Source organism: Rattus rattus, chromosome 17 (genome assembly GCF_011064425.1).
Source record: "Rattus rattus isolate New Zealand chromosome 17, Rrattus_CSIRO_v1, whole genome shotgun sequence".
Classification (NCBI taxonomy): domain Eukaryota; kingdom Metazoa; phylum Chordata; class Mammalia; order Rodentia; family Muridae; genus Rattus; species Rattus rattus.
In genome coordinates this window covers 38,394,093-38,410,315 of record NC_046170.1, presented here as the reverse complement: position 1 = coordinate 38,410,315, position 16,223 = coordinate 38,394,093, and the positions used below count along the sequence as shown (strand labels likewise).

At 47.3% G+C, this 16,223-nt stretch overlaps 1 protein-coding gene across 1 annotated transcript in view; it reads right to left on the bottom strand.

Moving 5' to 3' along the window:
• The window catches only part of Cdh13 (cadherin 13), a 1,043,248-nt gene that overhangs the window by 570,235 nt on the left and 456,790 nt on the right, over nucleotides 1-16,223 (bottom strand). The window lies entirely within an intron of this gene.

The window sequence follows — 16,223 nt, the reverse complement described above, 5'->3', positions numbered from 1 at the left end:
AGAGCGGAGAGAGATGGACACGTTCCCGCTGCATGCTTGCTGGGTCCTCAGGTTCAGCTCACCTCAGGCAGCACCGGACTCAGCTGGTGAAACGGTGCCGCCCACCTTCAGGGCGTGTCTTCCCACTGGAATTACCAACCAAGACAATCCTCCGAAGACACGCCCACAGGCCCACTGATCGGGACAATTTCCCCTGAGACTCCTTTCTCAGGTGATTCTACTTTGCGACGAGTTGACATTTAAGATCGACCATCACGCCCGCCCACAGAAGGTAGTGCCCTTGCATTTCAAGTGGGTACGTGCAAAGTGTTGGCTGTGGGTTCCCGCCATGACAGTCACACAGAGCTACCCACAGGTACCCCAGGCTGCACACATCCTCGCCAGAACGGAGAACCATCTGCTGTAGCTCATGGACCCACACTTCCCTTCTTTGTCCCCAGTTCTTTTGGGGATAGTTTCTGATCACTTCCGGTCAGTGCAGACATATTGTTTTAAACTTTAGTAGATGGTGTGTATTAGTAAATGCTGGCAGGGCAAGCCTGCACCATCTCTTCTTATTCCAAAGGCTCAGGGTGACCTCAGGGAAGTGACGGTCCTACCTTTTACTCATCACCTGATACATCCGTCACCGGAGTGGAAAGGATGCCAGCTCCCTTCTCCCTGGCAGCCCAATCACCTCATTAGCTGGCAGGAGGCCATGCTGGCTGCCAATGTGGACAGTGCCCACTACGCGTTCGGGCGACTGGCGATGAAGCAGGGCATTACAAGGTGTCAGCCAAAGGAGACAGTTAGACAATAGCGCTGGTGCTGGGCTATTCTGGGGTGGATTTGGAGACAGTGTACAGCTTTATCAACTGTATAAAGAGGCAGTTTGGCCCTTTGCACTCCTCCAGTGGTGTGCCTCTTTCTTGGACATACATAATACTATTTATTTAAAATATGTTTATTTATTTGTGTGTGCACATGCCCCATACATGCATGTGGAGGTCAGAGGGCAGCCTCCACACTTGTTCTTGCTCCATTATGTAGGTCCTGGACTTCAAGCTCAGTTCTTCAAGTGTCTTTACATGCTGAGCCATCTTCCCTCCCAACAGGAAGGCAGGGCAGTCCTTTTGACCTGGACCCACTCTCTGGATTTGGTCTCATTTCAAGATCCTTGTTCTCTTACTTGTTGTCTGTTTGCCAGTTTGGGGGTCTTCTTCTTGAGGCTAATGGGTGCAAACTGTAAAATTAGAAAGCTATTCCCCAGGGCTGGAGAGATGGCTCAGGAGGCAAGAGCACTAGCTTTTCTTGCAGAAGGCAGGAGATCAGCCCCTAGCAGCAATACGGCACCCAACAACAACCTATAACTCTAGCTCCAGGGTCTCCGATGCCCTCTTCTGGCCTCAGTGGGTACCTGTAGTCATGTGGTAAGTCACATGGGCATGCAAACACACTCTCTCTTTCTCTCTCTCTCTCTCTCTCTCTCTCTCTCTCTCTCTCTCTCTCTCTCTCTCTCGGTGTTTGTGTGTGTGTGTGTGTAAGAAAGCTATTCTCCACACCAGCTGCCAACGTCAACGCTCCCCATACCCAAGCAATTTTTTAAATATTCTCCATGAGTGAAGCTCGGGGCTGTGTTTCTCGGAGACTTAATCCCAATATTTACCCTGAATAATCCCTTCTTCTGAGCATCTGTATTGCTTCTATGTCACCACTGTCTCACCAACACCCCTGGTACTATTCCCGCTACCTCTTTTCTTGAAGACGCTTTAATTAAGACGCCAGGGTTGCTGCAGTAGCCTGCTTCTGCGATAACCTCTTTTATGTTGCTCTGTTCGGTGGCACCTGGCATCGGCAAAGTGTCTTTTATCCTCCCTGCTCCGTTTCCCTCTCCTCCCTTTGTTCTATGTTTCTTGTTGGATCACAGGTCTTCACATTTTAATTCAGCCCCATCTCTCTTCCACACGATGCCGTTTACATTAATAAATTCATCTCCACAATGACGGGCACGCTGTCGCCTGTCTCCCGTCTCCCCACGCACGTCATTGATTATCGCGTCCTTTGAAGATTCAAAGGTGCGTCAGATCTACCATGAAAAGGGACAGGAAAAAAAAAATAATAAGAAAGAAAGAAAGAGAGAAAAAACACATTTGATATTCTCCCACATCTGAGTCTTCTCTGGGCCGGGTGGTTTTGATGTCGCGATGGTAAAACAACTGCTTAAGGAAGAGGTGCGCGTAATAAATATTCAATCGCCGTGTAATTCTCGTTCTTCCCTAAAAGGCACGAGGCCCCGCTCCTCTTTGGAAGTCGTGGTTGGCAAATGTAGACACTATTTGATGGCTGAGCTCTGAAAATCTTCTCTGGGACCCAGCGAGCTATGTCTGCATCCCCGGTTGCTCTTTGAACTCGCCCCACAGGAAACCATGGTTCCGCTTCATTTGTTTTGCTTCCGTTCCATGTCGCGCTCTTGAGTGCTCCATAGGCCTTCGGATATACCTGCAAACCGGTGACTTCGAGTGCGCCAAGATGGTGTTCTGAGTTTGCTCCGCATTAGGCGTGGACCTTCCAGAGGCCTCTGGTCTACACTCGCGCAATGTTTGGGCCATCCCATGGAACTCCCATGCTCCAGATGAGGAGACTGAGGCTGGGGAATTTCAAACATGTAGCCCAGGCGCACAGGCCTTGGAGAAGGGAGGAGGTGGGACTTGAACTCAGGTCATTGTATCTGATGTCGAGATAGTAATCTGCCCCACCTACCTGCGTGGCTCACTTTCCGGGTGAAGATTTTCATTACTGAAGGAATTTTACTCAATCAATCGTTTCCAGGGAAACAATCACATTTATCTGTGATTCCGCTCTTGTAGTCAATCTTCAAAGCAGCTTTTGAATTTTACTGCCCTCCTCCTTGTTCACAGCTACCACTCTGGTCTCAGTCAATAACATCGTTTAAAAGTTATTTTTATTATAGGTGTCTAAATATTTTGCCTCCACCTCTGTATTTGTACTTTGTGTATACAGTGCTCACGGAAGCCAGAGGAGGGCATCAGATCTCTTGGAACTGGAGTACCAGTGGTCGGGAGCACCATGTTGGTGCTGGAAATGGAACCTTCTAGAGCAGCCAATGTTCTTAACCACTGAGCCATCCCCTCAGCTCAATAGGCCTCCCCCGTTTTGTTGGTGAGGCAGGGTCTTACTAGGTATCCTTGGCTGTCTTGGCACTCACTATACAGAAGAGCTTCACCTTGTCCTCACAGAGATCTGTAGGCCTCTGCCTCACAGTGCTGGAACTAAGTATGTTTATCAGCACTGATGTGTGACCTTGCCCCTGTGTTTCTACCATCCCTCTCCCAGCAGCTAGAGTCCTATTAAAACAGGAGCTGGGTGACTTCACTCTTCTCGTGGGAACTGCTAACAATGGAGTAAAAGTGATTGTTTTTATTGTCCTGTGATCTGCTAGATAAGGTACCCCATGCCCCTGTCACCCCGAGCTCTCTGACAATACTCTGTGTCAATCCAACTGCACAGACATCTTGGTACCCCCAAGATACAGTCGACCTCAGAACCTTTGCACTGGCCGTTTGCCCCATGCAGAAAGCTCTTCCTCAGAGACCTATCTTGTTTCTTATTGCTGCTATAACAGACTGTAGCAAAGACAGCGGCTAGAGCGGAACAGATTTCTTGGGCTATGCTTGTGAGGGATAGACTGGCAGGCTCGAAGCAGTCTGGGAGCAGGGATGGGTTCTCATGGAGTCTGTAGGGGAGATTTCCTAGACTCTAGAGCACTGGTTCCCAACCTTCCTAAGCCTGCGTGACCCTTTAATCAATTCCTCATGTTGTGCTGACCCCCAGTCATAAATCATTCTCATTGTTACTTCATAACTATAATTTTGCCATTGTTATGAACTGTAATCTGCACATCTGTGTTTTCCAATGGTGGTATGTGACCCCTGTGAAAGCATCTGTTGACGCCCCTGGGGGTCGTGACCCCCAGGCTGAGAACTACTACACAGAGGCTACACACTTAAGCAAACAGCCCCTCCCTCCACCTCCAAACGTAGCGGGTACTTTTGTCTGCCTGTTGCTTCCTATTCTCTCTTTTGAGGAAGCCGCAGTTACCCTGAGTCTCAGGACAGTGCTTGATACTCAAGATGGTAATTTTTAATCACATTTGTGTATGCCATTGTGTGTGCCATACTGGAGTGTGTGTATACACTGGGGGTTGGGGGGTGAGGGAGTGAAAGGTCAATCTTAGGTGTCATTTCTCAAGAGTTATTTGTATGTTTGTTTATTTAAAGACAGGGTCCCCCACTGGTCCAGAACCCACTGATTCAGCTACACTGACGACCAAAGAGCCCCGAGAACTGTGCCTCCGTCTCCCCAGCACTGAGGTTACAAAGGTACACCACCACAGTAGGCTTCTTCCCGTGGGTTCTGAGGAGTGAACTTGGGTCAAGCAAATGCTTTCCTGCCAGACATCTTCATGCTCATGCCTCCCTCCTCCGCTATAATCTCATTTCTTTTGCCCTGAAAGGCAACATATTCTTGGGATTGAAGAATTAGCATGTGAGCCACAGGCGAGGTGGGGGTGGGGCTCGTTCTTTCAACCACTGTTACTATGTTTCTCTTCATTCATATAAACACTTAGAAGAATCCTACTTTGGGAGTCCTGATGGCCACTCTCCCCAGCGCTTAACCCTAACTGCCCATGCTCTCTTTCTCTCTACCCTGCATAATACACCACGCATATTACCGTTTATTGCTCCTTTGCCACGGACTGAATGTAAGCCCCTCAGACGCAAGTTCCCCACCCCCACCACCCAGCCTAGGGCCTGGCCTACAGTAGGTGTTCGATAATGCCTGGAATTTGTGGATAATAATCACCTCATTTCCATCCTTTACCATGAGTTGAAATACAAAGGATCTTAATCATATTAGGAGATGAAAAACGAGGAAGAATGTAATCGACTGCGATTCGCTGAGTGCCTATTATGTGGCTTCCATTAGTTAAATGGTGTGTGAAATACAAAATTGCATCTGAGGTGGTGTCAGGCTGCCATTTATTTGCGGCGAGGGGTGCACGCAGCACGACGCCCCCTGGTGGAGATTCGCAAGGGCTAATAGTCACCCTCTCTTCTGTAGTTCTATGTGCACGGGTGCTGGGTTCCCTAGGGGAATGGCTGTTTCTGAGTGACATGAAGGTACTGGGGGGGGGGGTCGTATCCTTTGATGGCACTACCCAGATGGTGGGAGCTGACCCTAAGTTTTAACTCCAGTTGAACGTGGCAAGGTTAAGTCATGGAGAGGAGGAATTGAAGGGAGGTGTATTTCAGAGAGCGTGAGTTGTGAAGAGGAATACAGAACCAATGGCGTCAGCCAGGGAGCACCAGTCAAGCTCAGAATCACGCCAGACAACGATGCCTTGCACAGAAGCTGGCCACTTTCTTTTCCACCCTGCCTCTGGAGTGATAGAACTGCATGGCATTAGAGAATTCCCCAGACCTTCTCTGAGCGTCACTTTGTTCTCTGACATAGGTAGGCTCTCCTTGGCTATGCAGAGGGATCCTCCCTAGGCCTAACATACTAAGTCCATCAGCATCCCAATACTTTGCCCTTCCCGCCCACACTCGATTTGTATCCGCAGCCCCTGTTACTATCGAAGCCCCATGGTCTACTCACTGCTATTACTGTCTGCCTCTCCCTGCTCCCCGCCAATGTCTAAGAGCCACACGGCATGGATTTGCTTTCCTTTCTCACACTTAACACCCTAACCCCGGTAAACCAGAGCAGTCCCGGCACCTGTTCTGAGCTCAGACAACACATGAATCAAATGACTGATGAATTAATGTAGCTGAGAAGACAGAATGAGCCCGGGTGGAGGAGTAACATCCGCTGAGGTGCTACGCTGTGTTTACTGACTGTTAGTGGAAACAGAGACGGAGGCGGGCCGTTGGGAGGCTTGGCTGAATGCTGACTTCCTTCTGCAGGACGGCTTGGGCAATGTCAATGGACGGATGAACTTGAAGCCCTCATATAGGAGATATAGGTAGATAACGGTGCCACCAAGTCATGCCCCTGGAGCCCTTCTGCTCCACTAGGCATGTGTGATGTATTCATCACACATTCATTGTATTAGCTCTAAAAGCAGATGAAGAAACAGAGGCACCCCACCCCCAATCTCAAATCATGCCTCAAAGAGAGAAAAAAACAAATGTTTTGAAGAGTGTCTGGATAGGGTTACTTTTCAAGGAGAAGAAGAAGAAGAAGAAGAGGAGGAGGAGGAGGAGAGGAGGAGGAGGAGGAAGAAGGGGAAGGGGAGGAAGAGGAAGAAGAAGAGGAGGAGGAGGAAGGGGAAGGAGAAGAAGAAGAGGAGGAGGAAGAAGGGGAAGGGGATGAAGAAGAAGAGGAAGAAGATGACGAAGAAGAAGAAGAAGTAGAGGATGAAGATGAAGAAGAAGAAGAAGAAGAAGAAGAAGAAGAAGAAGAAGAAGAAGAGGAGGAGGAGGAGGAGGAGGAGGAGGAGGAGGAGGAGGAAGGGAAGGGGAAGAAGAAGAGGAGGAGGGGAAGGGGAAGAAGAAGAAGAAGAAGAAGAAGAAGAAGAGGAGGAGGAGGAGGAGGAGGAGGAGGAGGAGGAGGAGGAGGGAGGGGGAGAGGGAGGGGAAGAAGAAGAGGAGGAGGAGGAGGGAGAGGGGGAAGAAGAAGAGGAGGAGGAGGAAGGGGAAGGGGAAGAAGAAGAAGAGGAGGAGGAGGAAGAGGAGGAGGAAGAGGAGGAAGAAGAAAGCGAGAGAGAGAGAGAGAGAGAGAGAGAGAGAGAGAGAGAGAGAGAGAGAAGAAAACAAAGTAAAGCCTTTAGCTTCTAAAAGATTCTTGTTAACTAAAGCCTGTCATTACCAGACTAATACTTAGGGCAGAAGGATAACAGAACATTTTGCACTTTTTCTCTGTCTCTGACATTCTCTCTCTTTCTCTTTCCCTTCCTCCCTCCCTCCCTCCCCCCCTTGTCTTTTTTTGAGACAGTGTTTCTCTGTTTGGCCCATCCTGTCCTGGAACTCCTGCTTCAGCTCAGGCTGGCCTTGAACTCAGTAATTCCCCTGCCTCTGTCTCCCAAGTGCTGGGACTCAAGGTGTGCATTGCCATGGCCTGGCTAAGCAGATGACTATTAATCTGATGGCCTTTGTTAAATTTTGATCTCTTCTAGAGTCTAAAAGTACGCTGTGTAATTATCCGAACAGTCTGTGTCCCAGTTTTAATTCATGTAGACAGGGGATTACAATACTTCCCACACCACAGGGTTCTTATACATGTGGAACACATGCACAAACACGTAACAGCTACCACAGAAAGAACGAACGCCCACCTTGTCAAGCACTTAAACTTTGTGGTTTCTTAGCCATATTTCGACTACATTAGAATGACATGTCTTAAACCTTGGCTGTCACATCTCAATGTGCATGTGTCATAGTACACACCCCACACCTACATGCTTGTGGAGTGCTTTCAAATGGGAGGTGTGACTTCTCTTTCTGGGTATACGGTCTCTACGTGGGAGTCCTTCAGTACCTACAAAGATAGTGTGAGGGTTTGTGTGTGTTTGGTCTATGGAGTGGCACTGTTGAGAGGTGTGGCCTTGTTGGAGTGGGCGTGGTCTTGTTGGAGTGGGTGTGGCCTTGTGGGTGTGGGCTTTAAGACCCTCATCCTAGTTGCCTGAGATCCAGTCATCTGCTAGCAGCCTTTAGATGAAGATGTAGAACTCTCAACTCCTCCTGCACCATGCCTGCCTGGATACTGCCATGTTCCCACCTTGATGATAATGGACAGAACCTCTGAACCTATAACCCCCCCCCCAGTTAAATGTTGTCCTTTATAAGACTTGCCTTGGTCATGGTGTCTGTTCACATCAGTAAAACCCTAACTAAGACAGGTAGGTATCACTGGCTATACGAAGAAGCTTTCAGTTTCAATAAAACCATGTAAGTTCACCTTTAGTATACTTTTCCCACACTTATGCCACCCCTGTTTCTGTGCTCTCTTGATTCACTCCTCAGAAGGTTTCTTATCACAATCAGATAGCTTACAGCCAGTAATAAGGAGGCGATCACGAGAACCGCCATGGCTGAAAGGAAAAATCTTGGACAAGGAAGATAAGGATGACAGTAGATGTCTTGTGCACATCAGAAGGCAGTGGAGCTGCAGACCCTTGAACAGTAAACCGAGGAAAAATAATGCTCAACTCAGAATCGTGAAAACATCTCCCCGTATTGAAGGTGACCCAAAGACTTGTCAATATATGCACACACATTCTTGAATTTGGTCTTAGTGACTACTTGCTACTGTGGTGTCATTGATCTTTGGGATCCGCTCCACCTCTCATCTCTCCTGTCCCAACAGCATCTGACCTTGGCTCTCCTGTGAACCATATCATCAAGTCTCCCAGATAGTCTCCTAGACCAGCCGTTATGTAATACCACTGTTCAAAGTTATCGTTGACACAACTCGCAGTGGGTGCTAAGTGGATATTTGTTACTGGAAGAGAGTAACAAGCAAAACACTGTTTCTTCATAGCTCACAGTGTGAACTACTATGTTTTCATACCCAGACATTGAAGGTCTCCTAAAACGGGAGTTCTCACTACTTTTCCAGTGCCCCTTTCTGTTGGAGTTGCCTGCTGAACATGAAATGCTACTGTGCCTTCTTCATTGAACAATGATTTCCTTTGCTATTGGTTGATTGTGTTTCTGCATTGCTGGGCCTTAAACCCAGGGCCTTGTACATTCAGGGAAAGTGTTCACCCACTGAGCTACACTCCTATACCTAGGCAGGTTTTACCTTTGCCGGTCTTTGTTCCTTACCCTACAGCACCGATCTCACATAAATTCCTTTCCCATCTAAACCCCATTGACACCTCCTTTCAGATGCCCTCTTGGGTTATCATAATCGAGACAGTTTTGGATGTTGGGGTAGAGGTTATTGTAACCCCGGAATCCAGGTTCTCCTGCCTGGCAATGAGTAGGCTGTGAATTGTATAGCTCTGTTCACCCTCAGAGCCCCGCCTTGTAACTCTGCTGCAATTGTGACAGAACCCACGGTTCTGTAGACCTCAACTGTGTCTCCACTACCTCTTGACATTGGCTTGCAAAGTATTACTTGGAAAACAACAGAACGGTGTCATGTACGGCAGCGACCCCACAATCTTGAGCTCCCCTGCTTGTTTGAGGGGATGTGTGATGTTAATTGGGGTTGTCAACTTGATTAGATTTACAATCAGCTAAAAGGGAAGCTGCTAGGCATTCCTGGGAGGAATTGTCTTGATCAGGTGTTCAGAACCAGATCAAGACAGCTAAGACAGTTGGCTTTGTGAACTGAGACACACGGGGTTCTCAGCCTCTGCTGTGAGGCATACATTGTTTGACGACCCACACCCTGTCATAGAAGCCAATCTACCGAACCCCCTTTAATATGTAGTCACTCCCTCCGTGCGTCCCTCTAGAGAAAAGTGAGAAGCACAGGATAGAAAGGGGGAAGTCTCACAGGGCAAGGTTGGCACCAGAACAGGTTAAAGCCAGCTGGCGATATTTGGATTGCCAAGCCTTATACAGACTTTGACAGGTCTTAGGTGTATGCCTGCCTGTACTTTCAGCCGTTCAGTTTGATACATATTTCCAGTTAAAAAAAAAAAAAAGAAGAACCAAATAAAGAAAAGTCAGATCTCCACCTCTGTGGTAATGGCCGTGTATGCTGGGCGGCGCTGCATTTCAGCAAGGCAAAAGGACTTTTCCTAAGCACACAGAGAAACAGTGACAAACAGAGACGAGTATTGATTTGAGCCCATATCGATATTTCTCCAGAGGTGCACTCAACCTTGACATTATCAAAGGATAGGATTAGGATATTTTTTTCCTCCTTCTATTTTCAAACATGGTCCGAGGACTACTTTTAATAAGGCTCGGAAAGCCGTTTGTCACATCCCTGCCTTTTCGACGAAGCAAAGTTTTAGCTGCGAACACCTTTGATATAGAAAGCATCGCCGTGTTCACGTGTAAATGGACCCATTGTCTCCGTCTACTCCTGGTGTTCATCGAGAGTCCCCGTAGGTCTGCCAAGGCGGCTCCTTAGGTCAAGTGGATGCTGTTTCAGGTCCCAGCAACCGTGTACCTATTGAGTGGGGGCCTGGCGGCCTGCCTGTAAGTCCGGTGTTTAAGACAGAGATACAGGAGATTGCCCAGAGCAAGCTAGCTGAGTTTAATTAAGACCCTGCCCTAAGCGAATGAAGTGGAGAATGATTGAGGAAGACTCCCAAGAGCCTCCATATGCACATGCATACAGTTGCTCGTGCATGTGGGAACACCCTATATGCATGTATGCATACCCCGCATATTCAAACGAAAGAACAGGCAAACAGGTGATTCGAGATGACGAGTCAGTCCTATTTGTACCAGTGTTCTCATTTAACCTCTCTTAAGCCGTTCTGTGGTCAGTCCAAAAGAATTAAATCCAAATGGGCTCAGTCTATACCGACACATGTCTACAGAGCGCAGGCTCGCACGGTGAGAATTTAAATTAGTCTTCAGCAGAGCCTCTCGGTCCCGAAAATTGAAATCATGAGTCGTGGTAGCAATAAAATACCCATGAAATGCACTCATAGCCCAGGGATAATTTTGTCTGTAATTGCACTTTCATTTTGGGGACCAGTCCTTCAGTTCCAGTGCACAGGGGACGCTTTTCACCTCAAGGTGCAGCAGCCATTGGATAACTTCTCCAAGATGAGGGGGACTACCAAAGGAGGAGAGCCCGGGCTGCAGATCTCTAATCGACCCTTCTCCTTGAGGTGACATTTGATGCATCCCTATGTGGTCTAGGGAGAGATGGGGATACCCAGAGCTGTGATGGGTAGCTGGCAGATCCCTGCGAGTGGTAATTGACTCAGATAAGCTGGGTAAGACCCAAGTCCAAACCTCATCCTGGTCTGCTCTAATGACTGGTGCAGGCTGATTGATGCCTTAAGGAGCGAGGTCTCCATCATTCATTTCTTTGGATTTTTACATATAGAATTTGTGAGCTATGAAGTTCAAGGTGGTCATGCACTTGCTGTATTACGACCTCTGCCTAGACCTTTCTAAACTCACGTTCAACCTTGATAGAATAGCCCAGTTACTCTGGCTTCCAGTAAGCTTACAGAGATCCCTGGATAATGGCATCCTCACCTCCTTCTCCATCTGTCTTGCATCGAGCCTCTTATTGTAGTATTATCTCTTCATCACATGGACCTGTCACCCTGAAGAAGAGGCACAATCTGGAGCTTAGGTGGGCCATCCCGCAGTGTGAGCGTTCACTCATATGCATGGCGCCTTGCTCCATAAAACCTCAGTGAATACCTCCCTTAGAAGTCATCGTTCTCATTCAGTTAGCCAGGATGGGCCTGGCAGTTCAACTAACGAGCCAATAGACTTGAAGTAAGCGTGTACCACGTGCTAAAGGTTGGGTCAGTGTTTGTGTTACCCGAACGTGGGATATGACCTTAATTCTGTCTCTTCGGGGAGGAATACACTGAGACAAAAATATGACAAAGTACTATAGCTAAGCTTTACCTGAGAGTCACTAAAGCCCACAGAAGGCACAGCAGCATCCACCAACAGGGCTGGGGGAAGGCATGGTCTACCCATCCATGGAGGAACTCTAGTTCCCAGAGTCTTCATATGTGTCAGCAGCAGCAGATTATACCTCTGTTCAGCTCCTAATCTATTTTAATGGTGCTTCACTTTTTTTTTAAATTGGCATCTTGGGTAGATCTGTCTTCTATCACGTGTTGACAGGTTAGTGGATATGATTTTTTTGAGCTGAAAATTTGGGTGAAGGATGAAAGGTTCGAGACCCAAAGGATAAACACTGTCTCCACCCAACTTCCTGAGGCCTCACTGGTAGTTTGAACTGAGCTTGGTGCATTTACACCATGGCAATTGGTAGACTCTGTCAAAATACTTTTCTCCTTCCTTTCTAGGGAGCTGATGGTGCAACACTGGTCAGTCTGCTCTGAAGGAAGGTTCTTCTCAGGTTGGCAGTGAACTTTGTTTGAAAGAAAGATAGGGAGTTTTTCCAAAAAATGAAAAAGAGGGGGTGTAGAGTGGACCACAGATACCACTCTGGAGGCTGCCCTCTAATTTAGAAGAGTCGTCAGCAAAGAAACGAAGGGAAGGCGAACAAAAGGGACCTAACACTTGTTGCTGGGGATGGAGGCTAGTCCAGTCACCATGGAAACAAAAATAGGAGTTCCAAACAAACAAACAAACAAACAAACACTCAGAATGAACATATGATACAGCCCACCTATGTATTCTATGATCCAGTTTTATTACACCTGGATACTCACTCCCAAAGATTTCAAGCTTGTGTATCACAGAGGCCTGTGCCCACCATTCTTTACTTTAGCACAATTCACAAGAGTAAATTCATAGAACCAACCTTGCTGTCTATCCACAGAGGAACAGATATGGCAAATTCGGCGTACCTGCACAATGGAACGCGTTCTCTCATAAACATGAAACGAGTTAGGCGTTCTCGGGGAAATGGATATATGACCAGAGATAAGCATGCTAAGCAAATTGCTAGTCTTGGGAGGAATAACATTACATGCTTTCTCTCATCAATGGCTCTCAGATCTCATGTAGATATATGAAACCACAGACGGCAGGGGAGTAGAGTCATAACAGAAACAGGGGACCAAAGGGGACCAACTAGAGGAGTGAGAAAGAGGACAGTGGTGGGGAACAGGGTGGGTGCTTCCAAAATTGAATTCATGTGCATGAGTATTTTGTTTACATGTCTATAAATGCACTGCTTGTATGCCTGATGCCCATGGAAACCAGAAGGGGGCGCTGGAGCCTCTGGAAATAAAACTATAAATGGTTGTGAGTAGCCATGTGGGTGCTGGGGACTGAGCCCAGGTCTTCTGCAAGAGCACGGAGTGTTTTTTACTGCTGAGATGTCTCCATAGCCTTCAAATACTATTTGTTTGTTTGTTTGTTTTTTGTTGTTGTTTTTTAAAGGATTACAGAAAGTGCCTGCAGGATGACAACCATTCAATCTACCTGTAAAGAGTTCTAGAACCAACTAGGATGGAGAGAGGTCAACTGTCCTAAAATGTATATACATTCTTTATCCTGTAGGCTATTTGGTAACCAAGGGAAAGATCTCGTGCAGCTCCCTTGGGGGAAGTCACCAACTTCACTTTGGAATTGGGTTTTACAAAGAAAGACTATCTGGTCACATGGCCCTAACTTCACCAGAAAGGTTTCCAGGAATTAGAGACAAGATCTGGGAATGGGGGGATGTTTGGACTGCTGTCTGTGGAAATCTGGTCATTGTGGCCTCTGCTTGGTCTTATCTAGCATTGCAAAGGATTTCCAACTGGGTCAGGGGGCTGAGATTTCGTACCCCTTGTGGACTTATCACTGTCCCAGGAAGTCCTCTGGCTGATGGCTTTTGCCTGCTTAACATCTTAGAACTGAACATATCAACCAAAAGTGGATAGAACTTGATGATAATAATTGTTCCATCATCTGGTGTCAAAAGTTTACATGACCAGTATCCCCTACCTCAACATACCCAAGGCTACATCATCCATAATGAAACTGCATCAAGATTCGTAACGTCTCCTCCAATTGTAAAACCCCTCGATTTTCACAAATGAAAGAATTGTATGAAACTGAGCTGTTTATTCGCACAGACACCGAGAAAGGTCTGAGGACATTTGGCGATTAAGAATGCTTGCAGAGGATAGGAGTTCCGTTCCCAGTACCAACATTGGGTGGCTCACAATCACCTGTAAGTCCAGCTCCAGGGAATCTAGTGACCTTCTGGACTCCTCAGGCACACACACACACACACACACACACACACACACACATGCAGCTAAATAAACCATAACATGATTTTTGAAAAGCTAAACTCAAAGGCCTCCAGTCTCACGATGCCTTTGTTCTAGTGGCAAACATCCTCCTGGGTAAATGAGTTAGAGGCTCCTGCCGTTTCAGGTGACAATAGCTACATTTAAGGAAGGCTGAATGCCCCTGGCTTCCCAATAGCTTTGAGAATACAGAGAGAATAAAGAACCACACAGGCACTAAGAGGGAAAGAGTTCAGTTTTAAAGTGGCGGAGAGAGAGAAAGTAGTCGTGATAAGAGAAGAGAGGAAAAAAAAAGCAACAAAGGAAGACAGATGAGGCCTGTTTAAGGCCTCTATTGATTTAAACCATTTTATTATATCAGTATGTGCTCCAAAGGAACCAGGGCTGACAAGTTAATGAACTCTAGTTAGAAATTTCCAGAAGAAGCCGAGACCGGCATTAGTGCCATCCTTATCCTAATCATCCGAGACCTCGGCCTGCAAAAACGTCTTGATCACGTTACAAAGGGGCCCAGATTATCTGCAGTAACAATGACCATCCATCAAATGCTAAGGAGGCAAAGGTTGGGGAAATCGACGACGTAATGGTGACGGGAGGTGTTGAAGGGAGACCACGACGTGATGGAATGAAAAGCCAGGCTCTCCACTGAGTATCTGTGTCAGCCTGAATGAGCCTTTGACTTTCCTGCCGCTGTCACAGGGGAATAAGTAGCGGTCCCAATTCTGAGTGGAAAAGGCAACAAGCCAGAGATCGCGTACATTTTCATGTTTCCTTTCATTTGTAAGATAGTTCAATTGGGTCAGAACCTGTGGAGGGCTGCGGGGTCCTGCGCCCCAGGGATGGTGCCGGTTTCCGCCTTCCGCTCCTTGTGAGGGCAGGTCCGGTTTCCGTCTTCCGCTCAATGAGCAAAACAAGTCATTGAGAAAAACAAGCCCTTATTTGGCTGTTCCTGCTTGGCCTGGTCGCTTCCGTGTAGTACAACCTATCCGCTGTCCCCACGGGCTTGCTAGGATTGGCTAGTGCTAGCTACTTAAGTGTGGTGCAGGGATTTTCCGGGGTCAGAAGATTGTATCAAGGTTCCTGAGTAAAGCTGTTTGAAGAAGATCTTCGCTGGTCGGTCGTGTCTTCCTTGCTGGTCGAGGTTGGGCGCGACAAGTGGTGGCAGCCGTACGGGGAAGGAGATCAGAACCGTACGGGGAAGAAGATCAGAACTTCTCGCAGTCAGGGCAAGCGCTGGAAAAGTTCCCAAGGTAAGTTGGGACGATGAGGACCGCGGGAAACTAGCGGCTATAAAGGTTCAGGGTAGTAAACAAGAAAGTTCGCAGTAGTAGCGAACCGAAGGTAAAGTTCGCAGTAGTAGCGAACCGAAGGTAAAGTTCAAGGTAGTATCGAACTGAAGGTAAAGTTCAGGTAGTAGTGAACTGAAGGTAGAAATAGGCAGCCTTGTAGTTGATGGACTTTTTCATCTTCCTTATTTTGTGGCTGCTTCTAAACCTCTTTTTTAATTTGGGAATCATTTTTACCTATTGCTGGGATGGGGAATTCACAATCCCACCCGATTTTTCTGGCTCTTCAGGAGCTGTTTGAATCAAGAAGGTTAAAGATAAAAAGGAGCACCATAGAGAGGTTTCTGAGTGAATGTAAAGCCATTGCACCCTGGTTCACAGTCTCAGGTAATCTTTCTGTTGCTTGTTGGGACAAGCTAGGTGAAGACTTAGACTTTGCACGGTCCCAAGGAACCTTAAAACCAGGAGTTCGCCAAGTTTGGCGTCTAGTGCGTTGTTGCTTGGAGGATCAGAGGTGCTGTCAGGAAGTGTTAGAAAAGGGACGTGCAGCTCTTGAAATGCTCCAGGAAGGAAGATCGGAAAAGCAAGGAAGTACGGAAGAAACAGATACGGAAAGATCAGATACAGACAGAGAGACGGAGGGGACGGATACTGAGGATGAGTTACAGGAATTAATAGGACAAGTGAAAAGACAGACTTTAAAGGCAAAGCATAGGGGATGGGGAAGTAAGTGTAAAATGGAGGGTGAACCCCCTGGACGACACCCATCTGCTCCTCCTCCATTTAATCCTGTAGAAGGAGGGAGTAGAAGCCAGGGGCATACCTTCTGCCCAGAAGTGTGGAAGGCAGTCCGCACAGAACTACACATGGCCTATCCTGTTTATGTGGATGCTAATCAACAAAGGTATCATGAGCCTTTAGACTTTAAGGTGATCAAGTCCCTGGCGGAATCAGTTAGGACATATGGCATTACGGCCCCATTCACCATAGCTCAGGTTGAGGACTTACACAGATTTTGCATGACTCCTAGTGAATGGACTAACCTTGCTCGGCCTGTC